The following is a 13125-nucleotide window of genomic DNA, read 5'->3' on the forward strand; positions in this document are numbered from 1 at the left end:
ACCCTTCTCCTCTTGGATGCCCCCTCCTCCGGATCTACGGAGGCTGCTCTCTTCTTCCCCTTGGGATCAGGGTTCTCTACCTCCTCCTCGTCCTCCTCCTCCTCGTCGTCCTCGTCTTCATCTTTCGCATCAGAGGAAGGAGCTTCGGGTTCCTCCGGACACAGCGCCCGAAGTCTCTTCGGGATGGAAGTCTCCTTGGGCCTCCTTGGTCTTTTTCTTTCCTTGCCGGCGCCTGATAGGGCATCGGGACCATCATCTTCATTAACAGAGGATCGGCTGGGTTTTCAGGGAGCGGGGCCGGACACTTAATCCGTTCAGCCTTCTTTAACCAGTCCTGTTTAGGAGATGGAATTCTCAAGACCCCTACTTAAGATTGACATGCTAAGTAGTGTTCGGCAATATGATACTTACTAGGGATGCCGAATTGTTGCAGTCGAGGCCGGTGTCATCGGACGTCTGTGGCCATTTCTTCTGCTTCTTAAAAAGCAGCTTCCAGATCTTTTTGTGTGTCGTGCCATAGAAGTGTTGCAGAGTCCATGGCCCCTCCGAATTGAACTCCCACATTTTGAGAGGCCGTCATTGGCAAGGGAGAGCTCGGCGGATGAGCATCACCTGTATCACATCAGCAAGGGCGATGTCCTTGTTTATCATGCTCTTGATATGCTTCTGCAGCGCCGACACGTCGTCCGGGGACCCCCAATCTAGGCCCTTGTTGGTCCAGGATGCGAGCCGCAGCGGAGGTCCGGATCTGAAGGCAGGAGCAGCAGCCCATTTGGTGCCGCCTCACACACGATGATAAACGCCGAGATGTGGAGGAAGGAATTCGGGGCTAGATCATGGAAATCCAGCCTGTAGTAGTACATAAGACCACAGACGAAGGGGTGAAGGGTGAAACCGAGTCCTTGGAGGAAGTGAGGAATAAAAACCACCCTCTCATCGGGCTCTGGGGTTGGGATGATCTGCCTTGGGGTTGGAAGCCTGTGTTTCATCTTCGCCGTCAGGTACCTCGCCTCCCGCAGATCCTGGATGTTCTTCTCTGTTATGGAGGAGGCCTTCCACTTGCCCTGAAATCCAGATCCGGCCACTGCTGGAGAAGATGGGGTGGAAGGAAAGTTTGGGACATGGGCGCTGGAGCTCGGGGGATTGAAAGGCAGAGGAAGGAGAAGCCGTGAGGTGAACAGATGGGTCTTTGTCCTCTTATAGAGGTGGCGAATATCAAGCGCCCCCTCATAAGCCTTAAATCTCGCCTATTCCCAAGGGGACATGTGAATGACACGGTTGGATTACACAAAAAATCATTGATGAGAATCCCGTAATAAGGGGTCACGATCTCCGCTTTGACAAGACGTGCCATTGGCCGTACCTCAAAATACGGAACGAGGTTGTAAAATGTTCAGAATAATAATAAGGTCAGAACATAATGTCTTGCCGGAAAGGTGGCCCACGGACGTGACTTATTTTAAGTATTATTGCTTTTTACAGCTTAGAGGTTGTACATGTTAGGCAAGGCCGGACACTGCTCTTTGTGTGCGGAAAACTGCTTTGGATTATTCGGAAAGGGGAACCCGCCTTACAATGCCAAAGACAATTTGCGCACCGGATACATCATCATTGAAGCCTGGTTCAGGGGCTATTGAGGGAGTCCTGGACTAAGGGGTCCTTGGGCGTCCGGGCTATGTGATATGGGCCGGACTAATGGGCCATGAAGATACGAGATAGAAGAACATTCCCCGTGTCCGGATGGGACTCTCCATTGCGTTGATGGCAAGCTTGGCGGTCGGATCATGTACCTTCCTTTCTCTGTAACCGACTCTGTACAACCCTAGATCCCTCTCATGTCTATATAAACCGGAGGGTTTAGTCCATAGGGGCAATCACAATCATATAGGCTAGACATCTAGGGTTTAGCCATAACGATCTCGAGGTTGATAAACTCTTGTAACCCCTATACTCATCAAAGTCAATCAAGCAGGAAGTAGGGTATTACCTCCAATAAGAGGGCCTGAACCTGGGTAAACATTGTGTCCCCTACCTCCTTGTTAGCATCGATCCTTAGAGCACAGTTCGAGACTCCCTACCCAAGATCTGCCGGTTTTGACACCGACACACGTGTGCCCCGCGAGCAACAACACAAGCGCCAAGGTCGGATCGTCCAAGAAGTTGCAGCGGTCGGGCGCCAGAACCATGCTGCCCTTGCACGTGACGTTCCCTCGAGCGGCGTGGGTTGTTGGGTCTTCACCCGCGAGCGATGCCTGGTGGTCTGGTCCACCAAGTTCAAGCCGGAGCTGCCCCCATACTACGATGGCATTCCCGACCCCGCGGAGTTCCTCTAGCTCTAGGCGCTGATCATCAAGGCGGCAAACGATGATCACAAGATTATGGCGAACTGGTTCCCCATGACACTCAAGGACGGCACGCACTCCTGGCTCATGAACCTGCCCAAGGGGTCGATCTCTTCATGGGGTCAGCTCTATGACCAATTCATCGCTAACATCAAGGGCATGCACGATCGCCCCCTCATGGTCAATGACCTATGACGTGCGCGGCAGCGCCCTGGCGAGACCCTTCCCAAGTAGATTCAGCACTTCAGTCTAGTGCACCACAAGATTGCGCGCGCTTATGATTAGGCCATCATATTTACATTCTCCACCGGCGTCACGGACATTAGGTTGCACGTGAAGCTCACCATTAACGACTATCTGGACTCGGTGCTGGAGCTGTTTAACCTCGTCGACAGGTGCGCCAGTATCACGCCCCGAGATCCAATGCGCCAGGTGTCTTCCAGTTATTCGCCGTCGTTGACATGTCATCTGCTTGCGTGTTGTATTTTGCCATGTCAACATCTGCATTTCATCAGCATGTTTTTCGAAACTTGCATCCGTTCGGGCTCCCCCGGTTCTCTTCGTTGTCCGTTCTCAGCCAGACACACTCGCACGCCTCGTCGCACCTCCCAGTTCTTGTTTTGTGAGCCGCAGAAAAATGTTCTAGGAATGGGCCGGGATTTGCCGAGTGGCCTTGGTATATCACCGGTAGACCGCCCGTCAAATTTCTTTCCATTTGGAGGTCGTTTGATGCCCCAACGATTAACCAAGTTAACCGAAACCCCCTTCTCTTTGCAGCCCATCACCTCTTCACAACATCCCGCTAGCCCATGAAACTTCCCTCCATGCTCTCCACCGTTCGATCACGATCGTGTGGGCGAAAACCGCACCTCATTTGGACTTTCCTAGCTCCCTCTACCTATATAAACACCTCCCCCTCCATTTTTCGCGGTGCAAACCCTAGTCTCCCTCCTCGTGCCGTCGGACAAAACCTCCCCGCCGTCGGACATGTCCGTTGCCTCCCCCTCAGCCAATCCCCAGCCGCCACGTGTCCCCGCTGCTGCCTTCTCCATGGTGCGCCACCACGGGCCTGCTCAACACAGGCGCGGCCCGCCCGAGCCCGTCCATCGCCCGCTAAGCCGGTCGCCGCCCCACGCCCGCTTCATCGCCCGTCTCCCTCGTCCCCGAGCCGCCGCCAGCCATCGGTCACCGGAGCCTCGCCGGGCACCGCCACCGTCGGAGGATCTCCGTCGCTCACGCCTCCCCGCCGCTCCGCGCCTTGCCTCCGCGCTGCCCAAGCGTCGCGCCATCGCCCCGCACCCCACCACGCCAGCCCCAGCGCCGGCCACCTCCACACTCGCCGGACCCCGCCGCCCGAGCTCGCCGCTGCCGTTGCTCTGCCCGGCGCCGCCAACAGTCGCTGCCTAGCGCCTCCCACGGGCCAGATCTGGCCTCCCCTGCCAAGGTCTGGCTGGATCCAGGCAGCCCCCGGCCGGATTCGCCTCCTCCGCTTCTCCGGTGACGTCCCCGGCCATCCCTGGCGTTCTCTGCTCACCGGAGCAGCCCCGCCATCACCGGAGTGCTCCACCGCCGCCTCGTCCCCGGATCCGGCCGGGGTGGACCAGATCCACCCACCCGGCCATCCAAATGTCGCCTTGTCCCCGGATCCCCTCGTCCCGGAACCGCCCGATCCCGTTTTCGCGCTGGTATAATTTCACCAAGTCCCAGGGTTTTTATCAGCATGATGCATACTTTGACCTGTCATAACTTGATGCTCGGTGCTCCGTTTTGCGTGCATGATATGTCAAATTGTTCATTTCAGAGTGCTCTTCATGATGGGAGTAGTTTGCATCCATGTTAGGATATATTTTGATGCTTTAATGTTCGTTGCAAATCTGCTATGTGATATATACTGCTGGAATCTGTTGATTGCTAACATCATGTGTGCATCTTGTGAGTGCCACAACTTTGTCCCTGTTGATGCTATGATGATGATCTTGATATGCACATGTTCTGATCTTCATGCTCTACATGCGGGTGTGCTTTTGTCATGACCCCGACTCAATGCCACATCGATCTAGCATGTAACACCTCATATCACTTTGCGGCCTCATGCACGGTATTCCCACGGGTGTCGCCTTACCTTTGCCCGGGACCGTTTGCGCCTTTTGGCACACGTATATGATAGCATCGCTAGCATCCATATGATAAGGAGCCCGGGCTGACATGGCTAGTCGTAAACCCAAAGTGGCACAGACTTACAGGGACAGGCACCCATGACCCAGCATCGAACGTGTCGGTCATCAGCGAGTGAATCCAGGCTGTAGCACTGGGCTAGCAGGACTCCGGTAAACCGGGCTGTAGCGGGCTAACAGGACTCCGGTATTCATCGCGTGACATTTCCCCGAAGGGACAGACACAGGAACGAAGAAGGACACATGCCGGCCAGCCTAAGTGTTCCGGAGCAGTAGCAAGCTACCATGGCTCGGTGGAAACACTAGGAGACATTTCCCGGTAAGAGAGGCTACCAAGGATAAACAACTAGGTTGTCAGATCCCACACATACCAAGCATTTCAATAACATACACACAATATGCTCGATATGTGCAACTACAACATGGCATCACAACATGACTCTACGACTCAAATATTTTAATCAATAGGCTCCAAGGAGCGAGATATTACAAACATGGGTCTCATGACCCAACATTCAGAGCATACAAATCAAGCACAAGCGGAAGCTATCATGTCTGAGTACAGACATCTATAAATGAAAAGGGCTGAGAAGCCTGACTATTTATCAGATCCTGCCGAGGGCACAAGATCGTAGCTGAGGTATCAAGCTAAACGTCGAAGTCCACGCGGAACTACTAGTGAGACTGAAGTCTCTCTGCAAAACATAAAATGGGCAAACGTGAGTACAAATGTACCCAGCAAGACTTACATCAGATCTATCTACATATGCCTCATTATCAACAACGGGGATGGTGGAGTTTAACTGCAGCAAGCCAGCTTTGACTCGGTGGCTATCCTGAACTACGACTACGAGTAACTTTTTGAGGTGGCGCACATGAGTCCACATATTCACCATATCAATACACCACTATGGATCCGCTCCCGTCTCCCTACGAGAACGCCATCCATAGCACTCACACTTATCTTGCGTATTTTAGAGTATCCACTTTCACTTGTCTATGAACTGATATAAGCAACCCAGAAGTCCTTTTCCGCGGACACGGCTATTCGAATAGATTAGGTTAACCCTACAGGGGTGTACTTCTTCACACACGCTCTCACCACTTACCGCCGTTTACACGACATGTACTCGGCAACCTTCAAGCGGAAGCCCAACGTGGGTGTCGGCCACGACCTACCTAAACACCTAAGTCTCTAGTCCAGGTTTATCGCCTATTCGGGTTCCATCCATGAGGAGATCCGGCCGGAGTTTCGCTCACAGCCCCAAACGATGTGAACAGGGTTCCCGAGACACCAAACGGGCGCCCGGTACACCGTGCCACGTGCCTACCGCATCACAGCCCACCCCTACGGTCAGCGCTGCCCACGGCCTCCAGCATACTACAAACACCAGAAACTACTTGCAACTCCTGGACAGAGGACAAGGGTGATCAAGAAGCCGAGAGGGTCCATTGGTTTCGGGCCCAATGCGTGGTAGTAGCTGAATCATGGATCACAAACACAGAACTCAGTTCCTGAGGACGGCTGCAATGAGACAACCCACCATGTACTCCTACATGGCCTCTCACCGCTACCTTTACCAAATCGTGTTCACACACTTAGCTCACACACAGTAGGACATGTTCACACGCCTCTGATTCATCCCCGATGAATCAGACCTGACTCAACTCTAAGCAGTAGCAGGCATGACAAACAAACATGAATGAGTAGGCACATCAGGGCTCAAACAACTCCTACTCATGCTAGTGGGTTTCATCTATTTACTGTGGCAATGACAGGTCATGCAAAGGATAAAGGGGTTCAGCTACCGCAGCAAGTAACAGATGAATCGGTGTTGTCCTAATGCAGTAAAAGAGAGCAGGAGCGAGAGAGTAGGATTGTATCGGAATGAACAAGGGGGTTTTGCTTGCCTGGCACTTCTGAAGATAACATTGAGTCTTCATCAGTGTCAACGATCACATCATTGGTATCACGTCTATCGAGAGGGGACAAATACCGGCAACACAGAAGGGAACACAATCAATGCAATGCACAATATTATGCATGATCATGACATGGCAAAATGAATGTGTTTTGAGCCAATGCAACTAGCAACAGATTAAATGAAGTTGGTTTGAATACAAGATTCAAATTCAAACTCCATATGTGATTATTTAAATGCCCTTTAATTGATTTGTGCTAAACAGCAGCTATAAGTTGTTCTAACATGCATGAAAATGGTACAGATGGATTCCTTGAATTTTTCTGATAATTTTTCATATATAATTTATTTCATTTGGAGTTACGGTTAATTTTCTATGATTTATTGAAGTTTTAGCTATTTTCTGGAATTTTCTGATTATTTAGATTTAAAATAATTCCAGAAAATGAATTATGGCGTCAGCATGTCATCACCTTGACGTCAGCAGGTCAACAGGGTGCCTCCAGGTCAAACCTGACCAGTGGGGTCCACTGGTCAGTGACCCAGGGCTGTTTAGTGTCAATGGCAGGTGGGGCCGGGTCAAAGGCCACGTCAGCAGAGTCAATGCTGACGGGTGGGGCCACTGGATTAGTTAAAAACTAAACAGAAACTAATCTATGATTAATTAGCAGGTGGGGCCCTGCTGTCAGTGTCACAAAGCGGTGATTAGTGGCTAATTAAGCCAGCCACGTCACTGGCCACCGGAGTTCGGCCGGCGGCGACCCGGAACGCGGCGGAAGTTCACCGGGGTTGCGCTACGGGCGACGGCTGGACGCGCGAAGGGCACCAGAAGGTAGCCCGTGCCCGTGCGCACCTAGGGGGCCAACGGGAGGTGCGGGGGTGGACGGAGTCCGCCGGAGTGGAGCCCGAGGCGGCGGCCGGAGCTCGGGTGGGTGCGGGGTTAGTGCTGTGGCTTGCAAACAAGCTAGCTGCCACGCTAGCGTTGCTCCACGGGTCGTTGCGAGTGCAACGGACGCACGCGCGGGGCCGTTTGGTCACCGGGGCTTCGCCGGCGACGAGTCCGTGCGGCGGAGCGTCTCGGCTCCGGTAGAGGGGGCGGCTAGAGCTCGAAATCGAACTTGGGGTTAGGGGGAAACGGAGCAGGGACTCACGGGGATCGCGCAGGGAGGGTCAGCGAGCTCGGGGGCGCGCCGGAGTGGCCGAATTCGACGGAGAACAGCGCCGGGGCCGAAGCTTGGGGATGATGACGATGGCGGCTGCTCGGGGCCCTTCTGGTCGCGTGAGACGTCGAGGAGGTCGAGGGAGGCACTGCGGAGCTCTGGGAGGCGTCGGGGAGGCGAGAGGGGGATGGTGGCCACGGCGAACGGCGTCGGTGGCGACGGCTCCGTTCGGGTCCGAGGTGCGGAGCGAGAAGGAGAGCAGGAGAAGGGGATGAGCATGGGAGGGAGTTGAGAGAGGCCTGAGGGAGCCGCGTGGCGTCTCCAGGGAGTAGCGGAGGCAAGCAGGGAGGCAGGAGGTGGCCGAGGCGGCATCGGCGCTCGCCACCGAGCTGCTTCGGTGCGAGGGGAGGAAGAAGACAAAGGGGAGGAGGTGGGCTGGGCCAGCGGGAGGAGCTGGGCCGGCTATAGGTAAGTGGCCCAGGTGGGCTGCAGGTAATGTTTCCCTCCCTCTCTCTGTTTTCTGTTTTCTATTATTTCTGCAACTGAAGGGCTTTATTAAAAATACTTAGGCATCTTAAAAAAATCCTGGAATAATCAAGGGCTCTATTTAGATTATTTCCAACAGCCCACACTTATTTTCAGAATTATTTGGGCATTTAGAATATTTTATAGCATTTAAATGCCCAAATGCAAATAGAGTATGATTTAATTCAGAGCCCAATATGTCCTGCAAAAATATAAATCATTTTTGGTAGATGCTTTCACCTCTAACCAGAAATGTTGAACATTTTTAGAGGGCATTTTGGGTTTAATGAAAAAGATTTTATTTTGACCCTAGTTGAATTCATTTGGTGCTAGGGTTTAGTCAATCCCCATTTCAGGTTTAAATGAAATTTAAACATGATGCAACACTCTAATGCATGCACTAGGCATTGTCAGACCTAGGGATGTGACAACTCACCCCCACTAAACAAGAATCTCGTCTCGAGATTCAAGCGTAGGGTAGGATGAAGGGAAAACGCAAACTAGTACAATCTTCACGATCCAGGTTGCACTTCAAATGAACGTTGATTTGAACACCATCTTTGTCTTGTCGTCTTGCTCTGAGAACTTCAGCTAATCAGGACAAGAAGAGGAAAGGAAAACTCTAGAAGGATCGGTCTCCTCGAAGATCGAACAACTTAGGATCAACTCATGGTTTGAGACATGGAAATATCTCTCAAGCTGAGAGACGAAGCACACCTTTAGAGGAATGGAGTGGAACAGATGACGAAGGTTCACTAGGTAGACAACGATTCCACACCTAAAAAGGTGGTAAACGATTATCAATGTAGCGAGGAGTTGAGTTGCCATGATACCACAACGAGGCACCTTAGGGACGGTGACTCGTAGAAATATCCCCTTAAGTGGCAAAAAGAATTACCTTTGATATAGAGATCATTTAGACTCTCTAAACCAGCCTAAGGCAATTCTCGAGCGATCATTTGGAGGGGGTCGGTAGAATGACATACTCGGACTTGGATGATGTGGATTACCTTGTTGAAGACAACGTAATGGATGAATTTGCTTACCACCGGAAATGGAAGAGACCCATGTAGAATGGCACATTGGCGGTGCAAGCTGGGAACAAAATGCAAATGCTGGGAATGATTCTGGTAACTGGGGAAGAACCCAACAATAGAGAGTGAATTCACTGTTGGAGTGGTTATAGCATAACCGAGGAAATCTGGGGCAATCCCAGCTAGTGCCGATGATAAGACGTAGCGCTTGTGCGTGCTCTCAAGAACTTGAGCATTTCCATAATCATCAAGGTTTTATCAACAACCGCGTCAAGGGTGCTGACAACACAACATACTACCATGATGAATAGCGATGGACGATGCAGATGCGAAGGAGGATAACACTTTCTCAGATTTCACCTTAGCGAGGCCAAGCAAATAAAATCTGGATGATCGACCGAGAGACATTTAGCACTCCGCTTCTAATGTTCTCCTTGATGTGCTAGTATAACCCATTCATAGATATGGTTTGATATCGAAAACATCAAGTAAAAGGTCGGACTTCGGGAACACAAAAATCCATAGGGGCAACTAGGGAGTAAATCCTACGAAATCCCTAGGGGGGGTGGCCAACTTCCTCAAACAAGATACTATAATAATAGGTCTACCGGATGGGTGTGTTGGCCACGACATCCACCTTACCGGTTATCGAGAGACCAATATTATAGTTCTTAGGGAAATGTTCCAACCATCATATCTGCCTGAGATTCAGCTCTGGTTGGTGTTAGGATATTCCAGGCTCATCGAGTCTTAGGAAGAAAAATGAAAGTTTGCAACACAAATCGACGAGATGACGTTGCGGGATTCTCGGGAGATGAACTACGATAGCAAGCTCCAAAACATGAGCTGGTTCTGCTACAAACATGTGAACACGTTGTCCCAGACAAGCATGACCACGTGGTAGTCTTATAATAAAACACTACCGAGTTCAGGAGGGGGAACCATCAACGAGGGTATCGAAGTTCTTTCATAAGTCCGGATTAGCTCTTATGAAGGAACTCCTTCTCCTTGAACAAATCAATCAGTGGCTTGGTGTGCTAGGGATACATATAGATTGAAGGTTGCAAGTCTTCAAACCACAGCATTCTTCGCACGTGTGCATGACTGATTTGGAATGATTCCAAAGAAAGCAACATTGACTTTCTCGAATCCACGGCGGCAACTTGCATCAGATGCACATGAATTAAAGGAAGTCACTACCTTCATCCAAACATATGCTTCATGAGCTAGCATGGACAAATGCTTTCAAAAGTTTCCAACACTAGCTTAATGTTCAACAAAATCATGGAGGAGACAAGGATGTTGTCAATGGGCTCAACAACAATTCATCTAGGTTTCCTTTTAAAAGGAATTCCATAGTTAAGTGAACAAGTGATAGCATTGGTCAGACCAAAGATGTAATGGTGTATGCTCGAGGAATCAACCACGAATAAGACAACATTACGAGCATCGTTGGTACTGATTTGATTTGACGATAGCCCACACTCAAATCAAAGGATTGATAAGACAATAGGTCCAGCAACTGATCACAGGGACCAATCGATGAAGATATCATCTTTCTTCAACACACACTACACAAGAATATCCCTTTGGAACGAACTAAGTCAGGCAAGCTTTTATCTTCCAACTCTCCAAGTTGTTGTCTAGCTTAACCAACTAGCTCAGGGATATCTAACACCGATTCTTGGAGAGAAGGTGGTTCACAAGAAACCAACTTGATCACGAACTCAACATAGCGGTCAGGTGACAACCCGGTAACACCTCCAAGAAGATATTTGGAAAGTCACGAACCACCGGTATGTTACTAAGCTCAAGAACAATCTTGCTTTTGAGGGCAAGACGATATGATCAAATGAGTGAGGACTTGACAAGATCCTAACTCATCAATCGAAGGGTGCACCGAAATAAGGACTAGGTAGCACGATCAGTCTTAGAAGGATGATTCGAAAACCAACATACTAAGAATGAAATTATTATCCTTTAACTACCAAGCAACAGAGTTGCTAGCAGTATTGATTTCACACATCACAATTCATTTATCGGTATTCCGGTTGCATCAACACGAGGGCCGAGGAATGATCAGTGATGGCAAGAAGTATCATTGTACCAAGAGTTCATGGGATGGTGTGCAATTCCTATAACAATCTCGATATAAAATATGTAATACTCCAAGGTAGAGCAGAACCAAAAGCTGGATTGGCATTTGATCTGCGGAATACAACTACTTTGACCCAATCCTAGATATGGAAGAGGTACTGGAGTTTGTTTCTCCTAGTCATTCCGGAATAGAATGGCTTGACAGACCACAAGAGTCATAGGCATCGATGAACGAACGCACGCATACTCTTGACTATCAATTGATAGACGAGGGTCAGAATGCAACTAAAGAGAACAACTCAAAGGAACATATAACTTTCTGAGTTGTGGATGCATAGATTAGTATGTCGAACCAAGTTCAACATATTTCTTCCGGATAACCCATGCAGAAAGGTAGAACTGGCAGAGTCACGATTTATGAATGGAGAACTCCTCAAGAGTACTCTAATTGTGATTTTTTTTGATCCAATAAACATCTGCCATAAGTAGTTCATGGTATTTGGAAGAAGAAGATACCACGGACTTCAAGGACTATCGCAAAGGTTACTAATATCCTAAAGGCACTAGCAATTACTATCAACATGAAGTAGGTAGAGTGAATCTCGGGTTCAGAACCCAGGAGTAGAATACCTACTAACTAAATGGCATCACAGGATGCTTTTGAGAATAAAGGCCAGAATCATCACACTAGGACACAAATCATGGCTAGACCACTAGATGATCCCCTGAGACACCTAGGGTCATAATAATAATTCCAACATATATGTCGAGGCAATAATTACCTCAACACACCGATTAGTGTGGTTAATCTGGCCCATGGGAACATTGAAACGGGAAGAAAGGATTTGCAAATGCATCAAACTACTTAGAAACCTGGGATGACTCGGACAGCATAACGGCTGTAAATGCTCAGGAAAGATTTGAGACATTCACAAAAATGGTGGCATAACCACTCAGAAGCACAATATCAAGATTTCGAGATCAACAATTAACATACAGAAGTAGTAGAAACTGAAACGAGGCTTAAGTCCAACAATCTATAAGTCTACGGATTATTAACACGTGATCCTGATAGAAGGAAGAGATAGCCTAGTTCTTAATCCCCGCAGGAAAGATAAGATGACTTAGATCAGAAGGCATAAGGTATAAGGAGTAAAAAGAGCCTTACGTTCCATCCCACAATCAATTCCCTTATATAACTAAAGAATTTCTAAACTCAACTTCGACCAGTTTGGCTTGGTAATCCTACAGGCAGTCAAGCTCTGATACCAACGCTGTCAGGACCCCGACTCAATGCCACATCGATCTAGCATGTAACACCTCATATCACTTTGCGGCCTCACGCACGGTATTCCCACGGGTGTCGCCTTACCTTTGCCCGGGACCGTTTGCGCCTTTTGGCACACGTATATGATAGCGTCGCTAGCATCCATATGATAAGGAGCCCGGGCTGACATGGCTAGTCGTAAACCCAAAGTGGCACAGACTTACAGGGACAGGCATCCATGACCCAGCATCGAACGTGTCGGTCATCAGCGAGTGAATCCAGGCTGTAGCACTGGGCTAGCAGGACTCCGGTAAACCGGGCTGTAGCGGGCTAACAGGACTCCGGTATTCATCGCGTGACATTTCCCCGAAGGGACAGACACAGGAACGAAGAAGGACACATGCCGGCCAGCCTAAGTGTTCCGGAGCAGTAGCAAGCTACCATGGCTCGGTGGAAACACTAGGAGACATTTCCCGGTAAGAGAGGCTACTAAGGATAAACAACTAGATGTCCAGATCCCACACATACCAAGCATTTCAATAACATACACACAATATGCTCGATATGTGCAATACAACATGGCATCACAACATGACTCTACGAC

This window comes from Triticum aestivum, chromosome 1B, assembly GCF_018294505.1.
Source record: "Triticum aestivum cultivar Chinese Spring chromosome 1B, IWGSC CS RefSeq v2.1, whole genome shotgun sequence".
Classification (NCBI taxonomy): Eukaryota; Viridiplantae; Streptophyta; class Magnoliopsida; order Poales; family Poaceae; genus Triticum; species Triticum aestivum.